The sequence below is a fragment of the Triturus cristatus genome, chromosome 8 (genome assembly GCF_964204655.1).
Source record: "Triturus cristatus chromosome 8, aTriCri1.1, whole genome shotgun sequence".
Lineage (NCBI taxonomy): Eukaryota > Metazoa > Chordata > Amphibia > Caudata > Salamandridae > Triturus > Triturus cristatus.
This window is the reverse complement of record NC_140591.1, coordinates 1,523,180,874-1,523,197,981: the sequence shown is the minus strand read 5'-3', so window position 1 is coordinate 1,523,197,981 and position 17,108 is coordinate 1,523,180,874. Positions and strand designations below refer to the sequence as shown.

Genomic DNA, 17,108 nt, shown 5'->3' with positions numbered 1-17,108 from the left:
TCTGTCCCCTCCGATTCTGATCTTTTTAGGGAGCTTGAGGAATAAAGGAGTTAGATTTCAATTCAAATTCAAAAGTACAGTGCAACCCATTTGGCTACACAGGAAAGCTCCAAGTCGGGAAGTGAGGATACGCATAGAATTATTACAAATTCAAAGCCAGCGTTTGGAGTAAGTGCAGAGGTAGATATGAGTATGAGCAGGAGTAAGAGTAGAAGTAAGGAGGCATAAGCATCAGTATCATCAGTATCAGTAGGAGTATGCAGAAGTTACGTTAAGAGCAGGTAGCTTTCGGTAGGAATAATTAATAGTGAGTAAATGAAAAAGGGTTAAAGTGAGAGTTGATAGAGTAGGTAGGAATACATTAAAAAAAATAGAAGTTAGAAATAAAAGGGGGAGTAAGTTTAGACATAAGAAGCAATAGAACAAGTACAATGAGCAAGAGTGATTTGGCGTAAAGGCTAGGTGTGAGTACATGAAAGTAAGTTAGATTATGTAGGAGTTTGAGAAGAAAGTCTGAGAAAGTAAAAGTAGAATGAAGTAAATAGAAGAAGTCAGAAGTAAATGACAGTAAGAATAGGTGGAAGTAGAAGTCGCAGATGGTGTAAATAAGAATAGATTAATTATAGGGATGAGAGCAGGAGTTAAAGTAGGAGTAAATAGAAGAGTCTAAGGGGCATATTATCAAGAAATGGCGTTAAAATTATCGCCGCTTTAGCGGCAGAAAACTGCCGCTAAAGCGGTGATAATGGGCTTGATAATATGCCGCAGAAAATTCCCACAGAAGCCCATGTTCTGATGTCAACATGGGCTTCTATGAGAATTCTCTGCGACATATTATCAAGCCCATTATCGCCGCTCTAGCGGCAGTTTTCTGCCGCTAAAGCGGCGATAATTTTAACGCAGTGCTTGATAATATGCCCCTCAGTAAGTAGCAGAGAGTGAGTAGGAAGTTTAATTAGCAGAAAGAGTAAAGGTAAGAATAAAAGTGAGAGTAAATATAAGAGAAACACTAAGATGAAGAGTACAAGTAAGTAGGAGTAAGAGTTATAGTAAGAGTCAGTATAGTAGTAGGAAGAGAGATAAGTAGGAAAAGGAGTAAGTAGAAGTGTAGGAGGAGGACTTTGAGTAAATAGGACTGAGTAGGTGCACGTTTGTGTAGGTATGAGCAAGTAAAAGTAGGACTAAGTAAGAGTAAAAAGAGGCTTGAAATATGATTAGGTATCAGTAGGGTTAAGTGCAGGGGTAAGTGTACGAGTAAAAGCAGGAGTAAGAGTGATGAAGGAAAGAATAAGGTACGGAGGGAGAAGATGAAAGGAGAGAATACACAGAATGGTTTCATCCCGTTCCCAGAACCAGAACCCAGCGCTAATAATGTCTGACATCCTGTTTTATGCTAAGAAACAAGGTAAAAACCAGCTATTTCACCAGTATTTAGTTATTATAAGCAATTTATGATTTTATCTCAGTCGTCTATACATATGTATATTTGCCGCTAGCGATTTATTGTATCTGATGCAGTTGTTTTTGTAAAACGGTCTTGTGAACTGTGGGCACAATTCATGCTTTTGAAATTGTTCAAATTGAATTCATTCGCATAGGAAACATGCATACCCTCCTATTGCACTTTTTGGAAACAATGATGCCTACTTGGCTATGGGGGGTCGGCAGGGCCAGATCATGCGATGTCTGCAAAGCACTGGAAGAGAGATTAGATAAGAACTAGACTCAGAGTCTGCAAAGGCTCACCACAGACATGCGCATTATCGTCAAGTACCTTAAGATTGCCTATTGTGGCATCTATTGAGGGACTTGGGGATACCTGGCAGTCAAGGTGCATCTGCTCATTAGCAGGAAAGCAGCTGCCCGCAACCTCTAAGTACGTCCGCCGCTAGAGTGGGATCCCCTATGGATTGATGTGCCACCGGGCCTACATCACAACATCCATGCAACCTTTCCCAGAAAAAGCTGCATTTTCACATATTGTCTCTCACCTGTAAAAAAACCTCAAAGTCAACATCATGATCTTAATGTATGGCACATACACATAATCCATCTATTACTCTTTGAAAAATGTTGATGCATTCACTGAAAATGAGCCCTTGTGCTGCTAAGTTTTCCTAATTATGATTACTAGTTCTGGGCAAATTGAATCATGAAACGTGAAACCTTGAATTTTTATGTGATTTGAGATTCACCTAACCGTTGAATAATTTGCACCTTCCAATACTAATGTAGTTTTGAAGTCATTCTGTTTCGGAACTCAGATTTGGGAGTGAAATTACCCGGAAAAGGAACTTTTGTGAATGAAGTATATTTTAGACTATCTTACATCCAACATTATAAATGGTGCGAGGAGATTGGACCTGTTAAGTACCGTAATTTCAGGACCTATTGCATCACTTGACTTTAACCAAGTGTTTCAATGAGACCTGTAATTGAAAGATAAAGATTTGCCCAGGCCGAATAGATCTGCAAACAGTGCATACAAAATTAATACAAACATCATTTTGTTGAGGTAGCCGTACGCCTAGGCATGGTGAGTGAAATCAGTAATCTCATTACTCGATCCTGCCAGCTTCCTACTCAAAAGAAGTCAATACGGTAGATCTATGAGTTAGGCCTGACTGCATAGATGTCTCTGTTACCTGCAGGTTGCAGGTTCGTACCTTGACATGGCCAGCTCAGTCTTTCATCCCTTTGTGGTTGAGTAATTGATCATTAATGGATGGAACAAACACCATTAGTGGTTAGCATTCCAATAAAATGGAAAAGGTAGCCAGTAAAATGTAAAATATAAAATAATCTAACCATTGGGCATATCATTATAAATTGTATTACCAGCCTCACTGCTCTATCAGGTGTCTTGTTCGCTGTGATGGGTAGAACCCCTAGCACCAAAATGCACAAGAACAGCCCTCAGTCTCACATCATGTTCGTGTTGAGAGGAGCCATGAACCAAGACGTTGTCCTGATATATTTTAGCTCCTTCCACACCATTCAACACGTCTTCCATGACCCTTTGGAATACAGAGGCTGCAGAGATCAGACCAAATGGAAGACGTGAATTTGTAGGTTCCAAAAGGTGTTATGAAGGCAGTCAAGTTCATGGAGTCCTCATCAATTTTAACTTGATGATTAGCTGCCCTGAGATCTAGGGTGGAGAAAACACATGCATCTCTTAGCTGTGCTAGCATCTCCGTGATATTGGGCAGTGGGTACCTGTCAGCAACAACTTCACGGTTCAAAGCATGGAGGTCCACACATAAGCGTACTTCTCCAGAGACCGGAGCCTGAACGATCTATCCCATCCTCGTCGCCAGTGTGAAGAAGTACAGGAAACAGGTTGATAGTAGATCAACTTCTTTATTCAAGCTTAGGATACAGAAAGGTCCTATCCACAGGACACACAACAGCAACTGACCTTGATCACTCGGAAACCATCCCAAGAACTCTACACTCTAGAATTACAGTGACAGAGTGTTCCACAAGAAAGCAGCTTGCTGGTACACAAAAATACCAGACATACCAAATAAAACATAAGAGAATGTTCGATCTACCTGGCATTCTACTGAAAAGTATTTGTAGATTTAATTGTAGAAGTCCTAGTAGTGGTTCTAAAAGTAGCAGTGATATCACTAGCGATAGCGCTAGTAGCATAAGTAATTGCTGTAGCAGTAGAAATAACAGTAGTGGTACAAGTAGAATTCATATTTGTAGTACTTGTAAGAATACGTGTAGCAGTAGTTCTTAGAATTGTAGTAGGATAAATAGCAGTGCAAGTCATTTAAAAGCAGTAGTTAGTGTAGTAAAGCTTAGCTCATTGTATTGATGCAGCATTACTAGTAGCATGACCTGGAGAGTTAGGGCCAGTAGTGCAAATAAAAGTTAAACTTTATAGTTCTGTACATAGTACAAGTAATATTAATTGTACTGGTAGTAGTATTTGTGGAATAGTACTGTTAAAATAGTTGTACAAATTGTACTTGGAGTTAAATTATAAGTGCAATAAATTGAATAGTATTTATGATAGCTACTTAGGAAAAAATACTACAGCAGCAGTAAATGTATTATTACTACTATCACTATCCTTTGCTATCCTTAGTAGTCGAACTAAAGGCAATACTAGTAATAGCAGTGATACAGGACTACTATAAGATGAGAAAATATTTGTTATCGGACTTAATATCATAAATTAAACATATTTCTATGGTTAAAAAGACAGATGAAAATGGACGTTATGAAATATTCTGCATGTTATGGGCCGCCTGTTGTATAATACGTTTCAGTGAAAAGGGATCAGATGAAATCTACTTGATCCATTTGGTAATAGACGACTTTGGACTTCATGAAGAAGCTGATCCATGTTGTGAGTGCTGCTACTCCTTTCTCAGCTCTCCTTCAGCTTGCAAAGGGCATCTTATAGGTTCGTCACTTGAGGAGTAACAGCTTTTCTTTCAGAATTGGCGCCAATGCTTTCTTGCCCATACTGTCTTCTACCCATCCGCGAACACCTAGTGTTATTCACGTTCTGCCTGAGTCAAAGCTTTGTAAAAGCCCTTTGCCCAACACAATAATCATACTTTTCCAGTCTTTCAGATTAATTCCAGACGTGGGCAATGCATGGCCCATAGAGTCCATTCTAAAGACTTACCTCACTCAGCCAACAATTCCGGGGAGACAGAAAGAGCACCCATCACATAACCACTTCCCATTTCTTTTTTCCAGCTGATGGTCAAAGCGTTAGATTTCCATTGCCCCATATTTTGGTAAAATTACACAATTAAGATTTTGTTTTGACTCATTAGTTTGATCAACTTGGTCTCAATTTTTGTCATTATTGATTCATACAACACAGGATTGAGTAAGGGTGCCAACACCAGAAACTGGAGCGACATCATGATACGCACAGCGTGAGGCAGGCCCTTCAGCTCAAAGCGATGGAGAAACATTTCAAAGAGGACATCGGCGACAAAGTTCATCATGGAGACCAAATGAGGTGTGCAGGTCTGTCGCACTTTTGCCCTTGTTTCCTTTGAGGCTTGGACACACACTATAAATATGTCTATGTAAGAATAGATGATCTGTGTGGGCATTCGTCCAATGAGGGTTGCAGTTATGAACAGGCGAAATATGTTGTTTACAGATGTGTCTATACAAGAGGGCCTCACCACAGGCTAGTTGTCGCAATAGATTTGTTATAGTGTTACCGCACAAGGGAACCCTGACTGTTAGTGGGAAATGTATGGTGAAAAGGGTAACAGAATAGCCCCAGGCACATGCAACCAGAAAATACATTGCTGAGTGTGTCATGAATCATGATGCTGTGATGTGTCATGGGGTAGCAGCTGCACACGTAGCTGTCAAGCGCCCTGACTGGTAGGATGGTGAGCCACCACCCCATGTAGGTATGAATACAGAACACTTAGGTCAAGCAGCCAATGTAGGAGACAGTTTGTCATTCAGAGAGGAGGTTAGCGATTAGCTTCGGGAAGAAGGCGGTGCTACCATCCATCCTGTGTAATGCCAATGCAACAATGAAGATGTACACGGGCTTGTGAAGACTTTTCTGCTCGATGACGACAGAGCTGAGTAAGCTGTCATCGATGAGGATCATTACATAGGCAATCAGAGGGCAGACGCTGTAGGAAAACTTGATGCTGTTCAGTTGTCCATATGCTGTGAGCACAAGCATGGAAGGATGTGTAAAATTCCCCATTGTTGAAGATAACATTGGAGTGAATGCCTGGACCCTATGTCAAACAAAATGAAGAACATTGTTACTTTGAGGACTTCAGTTTCATATTATTGAGTACTAGCCCTAGTGGTGGCATCACTGTTTTGGTACAGTAAAACAACAGCTGATCTATCAGTGGTTTCATGATCACCAATAATGTGTTTCTTACTGGGCATGGTGCCACATTGCTGTAGCTCACCCTAGCACTAATTTGCAGTCATTGAAGGTTTGCAGTTCTGCTGCATGTCCGTTCTCCTGGGCAGGATAATACTCTCAGCAATATCCCTTCTGCAAGTTTTGATTCAGGGTGTTCCAAAGATAAAGGATGGGTCCAGCTTCAAGGAGCAGTGATGCACATCAATGCACATGCCTGTTGCACATGGAGTACCCTCAGATAGACGTTACTGTGCATAGTTCACCTTAGCCATAGGCTCTGAGTCACAAGGGCAACTATCAGTATGGGGATTAGTATTACAGGCTTGCTATTTTATGCACTTTAAATGCCTTTGTGAATCAGCTCCGAAACATCCAATTCCCCCTTAGCAGAAGTGCAAAGAGTGCACAGTCCTTTCTATTTGTATTCATTGTCTATGAATATTCCCTGGCTATTCCCATGTTATTCCCGTTTTAGATGATTTGCGGCCAATTAACAAATGCAGTTAAAGAGTACCGCAAAAGTACTACTTTACACTCCCAAAATTATTTTTTGAATCTGTCCCATAATGTCTGAAACCATGTAATTGGGACTTAACTAAACAAAAAAGCTACCATTACATCACTCATATTTCCACATTGGCACAAATTTGGAATTTGCAGACGGTGACATAAAGGTTTTGAGCGGAAGCAGAGAGTGGAACATAGAGGTAGGCAGCTAACAGCCTGATTCACAAAGAAGGTGTGCAATTTGCACCACTGGTTTACTCCTAAGCTTTGGCATTCGCTAAAAATTCCAGGCGCACTTCTTGAAAGATGTGACTATTGCAGTTTCCAAGAAGTACCCGGAAAATGAACAGCAATGTGCGTTTGCCCTGGCATTTTATTTTCCCTTCTTTACACTGGCAAACATCTGTACTCGTGGAACAGCACGTTCCTCTGCATAACCACCAATCTTGTGCCGTTCCAGCCCCCTTCTGAAAACGAATTTACTCCTCTCGAAAGAAGTACATAGAACACAGTTATCAGGACAGAATGCCACCTACAAAAGTTGTAGAAAACACAAAAACTCCATACTGGTGTATTTGTTCCTGTGAGTAAATCAATGTATGAGTGCAAATTTCCGTTTTGTGAAAAACAGTTGAATTTGCACTCTTAATTGCTGCTATTTGCACACCTATCTCTCAGGCATACAAATACCTTTTTTTCACCAGGCCACCAGTCGCCAGATCAAATCTCCTTCCATTCCTGTATTTCTCCGAGACTTAGTGCTCTCTGCTGCCATGCCAGTGTCACCACTAGTGTTCAGTGTTTGTAACCCGTGAGATTTAATAAAGACTATGGGGCTGTGATACATTTCAGTAATTTGTTGGCTACTTATGCCATCTTTTCCGGTATTTGAAATACTGATCACTGTTTCTGTGATAAAGTTTCTTTTATTAGGCACTAATATAAAATAGTATTCAGATTTCTGCTAAATGTGCAACATTACGAGGTGTATTCACTAAAAGATCAAATAGGTCAATTGTGCCGCATTGCCACATTGCAATTCCCATTGCACCAGTATGTAAAGCACCATAGCATGCCAGTATTCACATTCCTCAAATATGTAGAGAACCATAACACTACTTGTAAGCACATTGCTCCAGTACATAAAGCAACACCTTAAATGGGCACATTTCCAAACTTCCCCATAATCAGGCAGATATTCATTCAGTATGCTGACCGGTACAGCTAGGCCACGTTCTGCAAAATCTCTGTATGTCCTATTAACCACTAAAGCAAGGCCTCTATTGGTCCAGTATGTAAAGTACAAAAATTAAACAAGCATCTACATTGCCTGTGCATGTAACAAACAATACTCCAGCTAGCACATACCCAATATGTAATTAAAGCACCAAAGCCAAACTATTATAGCCGCAACACAAACTCTTGAAACATTATTTAAAAATGTACACAAACGTATTAAAATGTTTAAAAAAAATTCAAACTATATATTGAACAAAAATAAATATATATGTGAATTATGAATTAAATATAACTATAAACATATAGCTCCATATTAAATTGTACTAACATATATTAAAAATGCTTTATAAAAATGTATAAATAAATACTACTATGTATGAAGAATATATCTTTGAAAAATAATGTTTTTGTATGATTGTTTAAAAATGTGTCTTAAAAGAATACAGTACATATGATATTGCAGCAAAAATATAAATAACAATTTACCACTGTAACATTTAAAAATGATGTTTACATCAACAATAATACAAAAAATTGTACATTAAATAAAATAAATACTATTCATAAAAAATATAAAAACATTGACATGTATTGCTTATTATTCTATTTTCTAAAAGTACACAGTATATAAAAGTATAAACTATTTTGAGGAAGGTGTTTGACAATAAAAGGGTAACCTATTGTATTCCCACTCCAACAAAAACCATTTTGAGGAAGGTGTTGGACATTAAAAGCTCAAGATCTACTATTCCCACTTCAATGTAAACCATTTTTGAGATGGTGTTGGACATTAAGGGGCCGAATCCGATGTTGGACGTACCCGAGTCCATCTGACATCGGTCAGGAACCGTGACCGACCGACCTGCTGTTGTCGGTTATGGCCCTGCAATTATGATGCGACCGGACCCTGTTCAGTCGCACTCGTATGTTTCACAATGGGAGAATGCATTCCGAGCGGAATGCATGCCCGCATTGTGAAATGGAGGGGTGCAGTTCATCCCTGCACCTTGTGGTCGGCACCCCAAGGTGCCAGCCACAGGGTGCAGGGATCAACAGAGGGGCACCATGGGGGCCCTACCGGGTGCCCCCAAAGACAGTTTACGACTGCCTTTTCGTGCCGGAAACACCAGCACAAAAAGGCAGTGTAATACTGCCATCGTACTGCCTTGGTCGTAAAGAGGCTGCCGGGGGAGTACTGAAGGATTTCCAGACGGCGGACGGGCTCTCCGAGCCCATCGTAAGCCATCCAGAAATCCGAGTCAGAATGGCTCGGTTGGAAAGGAATCCGGCCGGCACATTCTGATGGGGATGGAAGGCCTCCGACCCTTGATCGGAATCGGCCCCTAAGAGATTTAAATGTAATACTCCCACTCAAGATAAACCTTTTTGGGGAAATGACTTGACTCTGAAAGAGTTAGATTTACTGTTACCACTCTAATCTAAACCATGTTGGTTAAGGGTTTGGACAGCAAAAGAGCAAAATGTACTATTCCCACTCACAACTAAAGAGTTTTGTAGAAGGTGTTGGACACTAAAGGGGTTAATGTATTATTCCCACTCTAATGTAAAACATTTTGGCGAGGATGTTGGACTTTAAAAGGGCAAGGTGACTAGTCCCACTTCAATCTTAACCATTTTGGGGAAGGTGTTGGACATTCAATAGGCAAGATGTACTATTCCCACTTCAATCTAAAAATTTTAGACAGTAAAAGGATAAGGTTAATTATTTCCACTCACATCCAAACCATTTTGGGGAAGGTATTGTACACTAAAGGGGGTTGAGTTACTATTCTCTCTCCAATAGTGGAAGACGTTGGGCAAAAAGGGGCTACATTTATTATTCTCACTCCAATCTAAACAATTTTTGTGACAGGTCTGGACACTGCAGAGGCCAGATTTCCTATTCTCCTACGATGTAATCTATTTTGGAGCAGGTGTTGGACACTAAGGGGCTCATTACGATGACGGACTGAAGCCCATCTGTGCTGGTGGTGGTGGTGGAAAACGTTAATTTTCCCGCTCCAGGTGCAGTCATTGCGACCAACAAATTACAATGGTCCAACAGAGGCCATTTTCCGTCCGCCGCGGTCTTTTAGGCTCTGCACTTTTTTTGCGTACGCAAGGTTGGCGGACGGAGCCAATAGAGCAAGACCGGTGTGCGGAAACACGTTCCGTCCGCCAAACAGATTACGATTTTGCAAACAGCCCTTCCCACTTCTGCGTAAAAACCACCACGTCGTGGATGGTGGAAACACAACAACGGAGAGGAAAAGCCGATACAGTACCTACCTAAACCACCGGAGCCACCATGGATCCTGCGCTACAGGCCTTCCCGCTGCTCTACCTGCTGCACCTCCGGCAGAGAAGACGCTGTCGCGCTCAACAGCAAAGGTGCGTACCAATCATCTCCACGCATGCAACCCCTAAAAAACTCCAACTCCCAGCAAGTGTGGCGGCACCGCAATGAATGTGGCAACCTGCCAAATGCAAAGTGCGAGGCCCACCCATCCTCATGAGTGACCCTTGGTGCCCCTGAAGGCAATTGGAGCCAGTGACGAGCACCACAGTTGCAGAGCATGCACACCGCAATATAAAAAAATGTACGCCCCCGAAGTCTCACATTGGCTGATGGCTCATTCTCATAGTGTGTGCCACACCACGGCGGGCTGGAATCTGCGACCGCAATCCTGCAACATTCAATTGGGGCCAATGCGTGTCATCGCTGTGGATGCCAGCTAACGCGCATGCAAACACATTCTGCATTTGCATTGTCGCCATGCGAATTGCATCACACATCGCAACTCATTCGCCTGAAGTGATTGGTGCACCCCATGTGTAATGTTGTGGCGCACCAGGCCCCCATGCATATAAAGTAACCACACACACAGACACTGTACTTGTATGGGAGAACTGGCCCAGGGCACGTGCGTCCAGCCCCTTTTGTTGGCAGGGTCACATGTCCAGTGATGCCTCTACCGGGTGGCTGTGGGGCGGGGGGTAAGCCAGCCCTCTGGGAGTTTCTGGTACATCAGAACAACTAGAAGGATGTATGATGCAACAACGCATTACATTGCAGCGCATGCCTTTACCACGCATGTGTTACAATGCAAATGCCTTTACCACGTACAACCTTTAATACGCATGCTTTTACAACATATTTTGTTGTAAAGCATGTATGGTAAAGGTCCATGCGTGATAAAAATGTTCCCTAACTCCTGCCTTCAGTCCTCAAGCCAGACCCTGAACCGCCTCCACCCGAGCCTTTTTTAAAATACTCGACCTCTGCCCTAATCCCTAAAAATAGTCCTCTGCATGACCCCCATTACCCATGCCCTTTTATAACAAATACCCAACTCTGCCCTAAGACCTAATTGTAGAACCCAGAGCGAACCCCACTGTCCCCTGCCCTTTTTAAAAAATACCCGTTCACTGCCCTAATCCCTAAAAATACACTCCTGCACAACCCCCACTGCACGCCCTTTTTTAAAATAAATCCACGACCCTGCCCTAATGCCTACATTTAGAACCCAGCGCAACCCACACTGCCGTTGCCCTTTTTAAAAATACCAGTGCACTGCCCTAATCCCTAAAAATACAGTCCTGCACGACCCCGCCCCTTTTTATTAAAATCCACGACCCTGCCCTAAGGCCTAAACTTAGATACCTGCGCGACCCACACCGCCTCTGCCCTTTTAACATTTCTCCAACCACTGCCCTAATCCCTAAAAATACACTCCTGCACAACCCCCACTGCCCCACCCTTTTTATAAAAATCCACGACCCTGCCCTGAGGCCTAAACTTAGAACCCAGAGCGACTCACACGCCCCTGCCCTTTTTAAAAATACCCGACCACTGCCCTAATCCCTGAAAATACACTTCTGCACCACCCCCACTGCCCCGCCCTTTTTCCTAAACCCGAAATCTAGACACCAGCACGACCCCCACAGCCTTCTGCCCTTTTAAATAATACCCGACCCCTGCCCTAATCACTAAAAAATACCCGCACCAAAAGCCATCCCAAAAATAATCCTCCTCACCTTAACAGGACGACGACGAGGCAACTCTTGAAAGAGGAAGCGGGAGGATCTCTTTGCTCCTCATAACGACGCCGATAGCCTTGGCCACGCAGGTGCCTTTACCACTGTTACGAGCATACGCCCTAACCACGTATGTTGCGTGGTGAAGGCTATGCGTGGTAACAATATATGCATGGTAATGGCTGCATGGTAAAGACCCTACGTGGAAACAGCCACGTTGTAAAGGCTGTTTCCCCAACTAGAACAGTGACCAGCTGGTCACTACACTGTAAAGGTAAGAGAGAGTGTGACCTTTGAGTCATATCTTCACACACATGGTATGTCCAAGAAAGGAGAGTGAAATTGAATACATTGTCATGCCTCGTGGCAAGCATGAACTGAAATGAGGGAAGGAGTCAAAAAGGACAAAGGTCTCTCGCAATGTACCAATGTTGTGTAATAAAACATCCAACCTGTGAACATCGCTTGTATATCCCTTGACATCTGACTGGTGTCTCTTGGCCAGGGGTCGTCTTGTGAAGGACCAGTGATGTAGGCATACAATTAGAGGTGTCAATTGTATGAAAATCAGACATACTTGTAATCCCTAGCACTTCCAACACACGTACTGGTGTGGCGTGCAGTGTGCCTAGCTGCCATTGCCTGTAAATGTTCTCACACACGTCATAGGAATGCACATGTGGAACCAACAAACGTAGCTCTGACCAACATCATCGGTCAATGGCAGCCATGTGGGCATGTATACACAATCCATGTGCATTTGTGCCTCATTCAGGTGAACATTGCAATGTCTGTTCCGCAAAATCCTCACACACTCAGGCAGGACTAACCCCATGATGTCCACATGTGTCTGTCCCCAGTGCTGTATATCCATGTTGCGTTGTCCAGATGACACTCACTGCCCTCATTCCGTAATGTTGTTGTGTATTGTGGGGCTAAAGCTTGCGCTCTTGCAGTGACAGCAGCTGCATGCAACTCAGCACTGATGCTGGGAAACACAAGTGCTGTGTCATCGAACCACAGGGCAGAGCTCATCCTTGATGTAGCAGTGTACTATGTGCTATACACATCGACTTCTTTGGATGTTGTATTGTCAGTATGTCGAGTGAGTGAAGAAAAACAACGTCTGAATGAAGTTCACTTGTGCATTTAACGTGACCATGAGTCCTGTCAATGTTGTGGTTGTGTGAGTCTCTGGGTAAGCTGTTCACCACATCTCATCTATAACTTAGCTCGTGCTCGTGTACCCTAACATACGTAGGAGGAGACCACCTACCTTTTGACCTGTCCCCGACCTGGCGACGATGGAGGACATCGAAATCATCCGGAAATTCCATTTGGTTCACAAAACTAAGAAACCTATGTGGCAAGTTGGAGCCCCATTTAAAGCCCAAAAGAATATATCCAGCTGCATTGTCTGCTACAGTGAAGGTTATGGTTGCACTGCATTTCTTCGCTACTGGGTCTTTCCAGTACACTGTGCCCAGCGCCGGTGGGATGTCACAGCCCATGTCCAGCATGGTGTTGAGTGACGTCCTGTCAGCATTGATATTTTACAAGGACAGACATGTACACCTCCCGAGGAGGGATGAATTGGCAGCTGTGAAGGGGGTGTTCTATGACCTGTGAGGCCTTCCAAATGTTGTGGGAGCCATTGATGGTATCCACTTTGCCCTCGTTCCACCACAGGCAAGTGAACACATCTATAGGAACCGCAAATACTACCACTCCATTAATGTGCAAATGGTATGCCAGGCGGATCAGATCATCTCACACGTGTGTGCAAAGTATCCTGGGTCGGCACATGACTCCTACATCTTGCGGAACAGCACCATACCCCAATTGATGGCCAATCTGCACCCCGAGAGGGCCTGGCTTGTTGGTGAGTGGGCTGTGTCAATGACTGTGATGTATGTGCGACATGCTGCTCTCCTCACATAATCAGATTACACTGTTTGACTGTTTGTCTCACAACTAGGTGACTCAGGGTATCCCAATCGTCTGTGGTTTCTGACCCCACTGCAGAATCCAACAACGCCGGGAGACGTCCACTACAATGATGCACATGGGAGGACATGTTGTGTGGTGGAGCGCACTTTTGGACTGCTGAAGTCAAGATTTAGGTGCCTGGACAAGACTGGTGGTGCACTTATGTACTCACCACAGAAGGTATGCCAGATGGTAGTCGCCTGCTGCATGCTACACAACCTGGCCCTGCGCAAAAGGATCCCCCGGATTCTGGACGACGATGAACAGCAGCAGCCCTCCGCTCCCAACCCACACATGCCCAGTGACGATGACAGTGGTGAGGAAGAAGGCCTTGACCAGCGTCAACAGCTCATCATCAACTACTTCCATTGAGTGTAAGTTAACAATGAGCGACTATGACTGTGTCTGTGTGCCTTGCTGTTGTCTCACAAACTTTGAGAATTTTGGCTGGCATTTTGTACACATACAGGACTATGCGCAGGATTAGAGAACATGGGCAGGCAGGGACTGAGCACCCAGAAGCACAGGACCCAATTGCTATACTGCCTCACTAGCTCGCCTACTCACTCAGAGGTATTCAAGTGCCTGTACACAAGTAGATAAGTTAAAGACAAGAAACGGTTTGAAATGTGCAGTTTTTACTACAGTGTCAAAACATGCAACATACATGCCACAACAGTTTGAGAATGCATTATTACCAAACCAGTTACCATAGTGACATATCCATTGAACATGAAAAAAGATGTCACTTCAATAATCCCTCTGGACGAAGACCCACGAGCAAATCCCCCCACCCCTTGCAGGAAGATGTATGAGATGTCCCAGGTCTATGGGCTTTGTCAGCAGACCCCATTCCTCAGCCTATACTTGGTGAAATGTACATCACATGTGCTGTGTCGCTCTCATCACTGGACGGATCACTCTCCAAGTATGGGGCATCTAGCCCGCCTTCCCATGACATCTAAAAGGCCCCGTGTCCTCTAGTAGCTGTGAGACTTTGTTGAGTCGGGGTGCTAGGGCCGGACAAGAACAGAATGACAAGGGACAATGTTCTCCGACCACGGACAGAATGTTCAGACAGTACTCCTGAACAAGCTCTGCGGACACTTCTCATGTGACAGACATATCCTAAGGTACTTGCAATAAAACTACGCCATGTAATTTTCATGGGCAACAGCTGCATAATGGAAGCCGGGCTCATGCCAGTCGACAATATCTACGATGGTCAGGTGACAGCCTCCCCTTGCTCAGTTTTGTGGTACCAAGCGAAACAGACCGCAGAGGTCAGCAGAGTCAAAGCTAATGCAGACAGGGCTAAAGCCAGAGAGCTGAATGACAATTCCTGTCAGGAGGCGTGAAGAAAGGTAAAAGACTATTGAATTAGTTACCAACAATTCCTGTTGCTGTTAAGTAGTTACGAATCCATGAAGGCACACGCAGCTTCGTAAGCAATCAGTTCCAAAAGACGTTCCAAATCATCTTCAGCAAAAAGGACTGCCATCCAATCCAGCAGTATGAAGGAACAGATGTGCTCCTCGCACCACAAGGATGAAAGGAGCACCCCATGGCAACCTGGGAGAGGTTCGATGTAGGCATGGCACAGGAGCTATTGTGCACATGCACAGGCGCAGCTGGCAGCCTGTCTGACACATTGAAAGGCATCCCATAAACGTGTATCACCGAAGCAGCCCTGGTCGTGTACCAACAAAGGACTCACCCACAGCTCATTATCCAAGGCAGTAAGGGATGTGTTAGAAAGGCAGACATCCGAGGGGGCGTGGCCACGACGCCGACCAAGATGGCCGCCTGACGCGGGACCTCCGACGCACCGGAGCTTCTCCTTTATCCCGGTTCTTCTACGGAGAGCATTTCACCATCACAGACGGTGGTTTTCCATGTGGGAATGCAGCGCGCTTCTGGTGAGCGCTTTTTGATGCATTTTTAGGGCCGGGCTGCCTCTTTTTTTGCCGCGTTCGTTCTCTCCTCAGAGAGCAGCCGCCATTTTGTTTGAGGCGCGATGCTCGTTTTTCTGTTGGCTTGGCTGCATTTGCTCCACATTACCCTTTTTTTAGGGTTCTACGCCTCCTGATTGCTGTTTCATCCTTTTTTGGACACTGCCCTGCCACATGGATATCTTATTGCCTGTGCTGCCTCACGTGGCTGGAATGATGTAATCTCTGATAATTGACTTTCTCGCCATGTTCCTGCCTCCTTTTTGATTACGCTCATCATTGCCTCTGACGGGGGGCGTCCAGGACCTGGTTGGTTACTGACCCTGCACTCTTCATTTTTGCTTAGTCTGGCACTGGCTTGTCTCTGTTTATTCTGGAACATTTCTTTATTTACTCCACAAGCTCTCCTATGGTTACTGCTTCACCCTTATGCGACTGAATGCCTTCACTTTTTTGGTCTTACCTCATAGTCGTCCTCTTGCTTGCTGCTTGTCATTTCTGACTGGCTTCTATGGGCAAGTTACGCAATCCAAAATTTGTCTTTACCCCTTCGGGGAACTCTCCTGTGGTAACCTCTTCACCTCACTCAACGGCGGACTCTCCTCCCAAGGTAGCACCAATGGCGGGAGTAACCCTCCCTCGCTCCTCCTCAACACAGCCGCCTTTAAACAAGTCCTCACCTCCGTCAGCATCATCTTCTAAGCGTCTCAAACAAGATGCTTCTTCGTCAGAGAAGCCATCATCCCCTATTTCCATGGAGATGCTTTTTGAGGAAATTCGTGCCCTTCGGCCATTTGTTGAGGAGACCAATAGTAAGATGCAGCTTCTTGAGGAGAAATGGTCATCCATGGACAACAGAGTTACAGTTGTGGAACAACAGGTTTCGGACCTTCATTCTACTTCCCAGAGGGTCTCCTCCTTAGAAAAATCTGTTCTGGCGCTACAGCAGCACACGGAGGAATTGGAAAACAGGAACAGGAGGAACAACCTCCGTATTTATGGTTTACCGGAATCTTTAGAAGGGGACGACCCTGTGCTCTTTTTCTCCTCCTTTCTCCCGAAGCTTTTGGATATGCCGTCCACCACTTCCCTCAATATTCAGAGAGCGCATAGACTTGGTCCTCGCTCGTCTACATCAACCAAGCCAAGGGGAGTCATTACCTTTTTTTTGAAGTTCACAGATCTTCTCTCTGTTCTTTCAGCTTCCAGAGCCAAGCGTCAGATATCCTGGTTGGGTCAGAGAGTATATCTTTCCCAAGATGTTTCAAATGCTACTGCCTCTCGTCGGAAGGAATTTTTGTCTCTGCGAGCTCCTTTGAGGTCCCTTGGTGCTAGATTTGGTTTATTTCACCCATGCACTTTCAAAGTTATGTACCAGAATCAAACTTGGACCTTCCAGGATCCTGCTGAACTCAAAAATGTCATTCATATCCGTTCTAATTCTGCTATGGAGACCTCTTGTGGCTGATTGTTTAATTGTTTTACACTTTCAG

General features: G+C 44.1%; 1 long non-coding RNA gene and 1 pseudogene across 1 annotated transcript in view; one reads left to right on the top strand and one right to left on the bottom strand.

Annotated features, from left to right (window-relative positions):
• Nucleotides 1-17,108, top strand: part of LOC146806048 (uncharacterized) — a 448,584-nt gene that overhangs the window by 427,252 nt on the left and 4,224 nt on the right. The window lies entirely within an intron of this gene.
• LOC146806049 (olfactory receptor 52A1-like) lies at nucleotides 4,773-5,716 on the bottom strand (annotated as a pseudogene).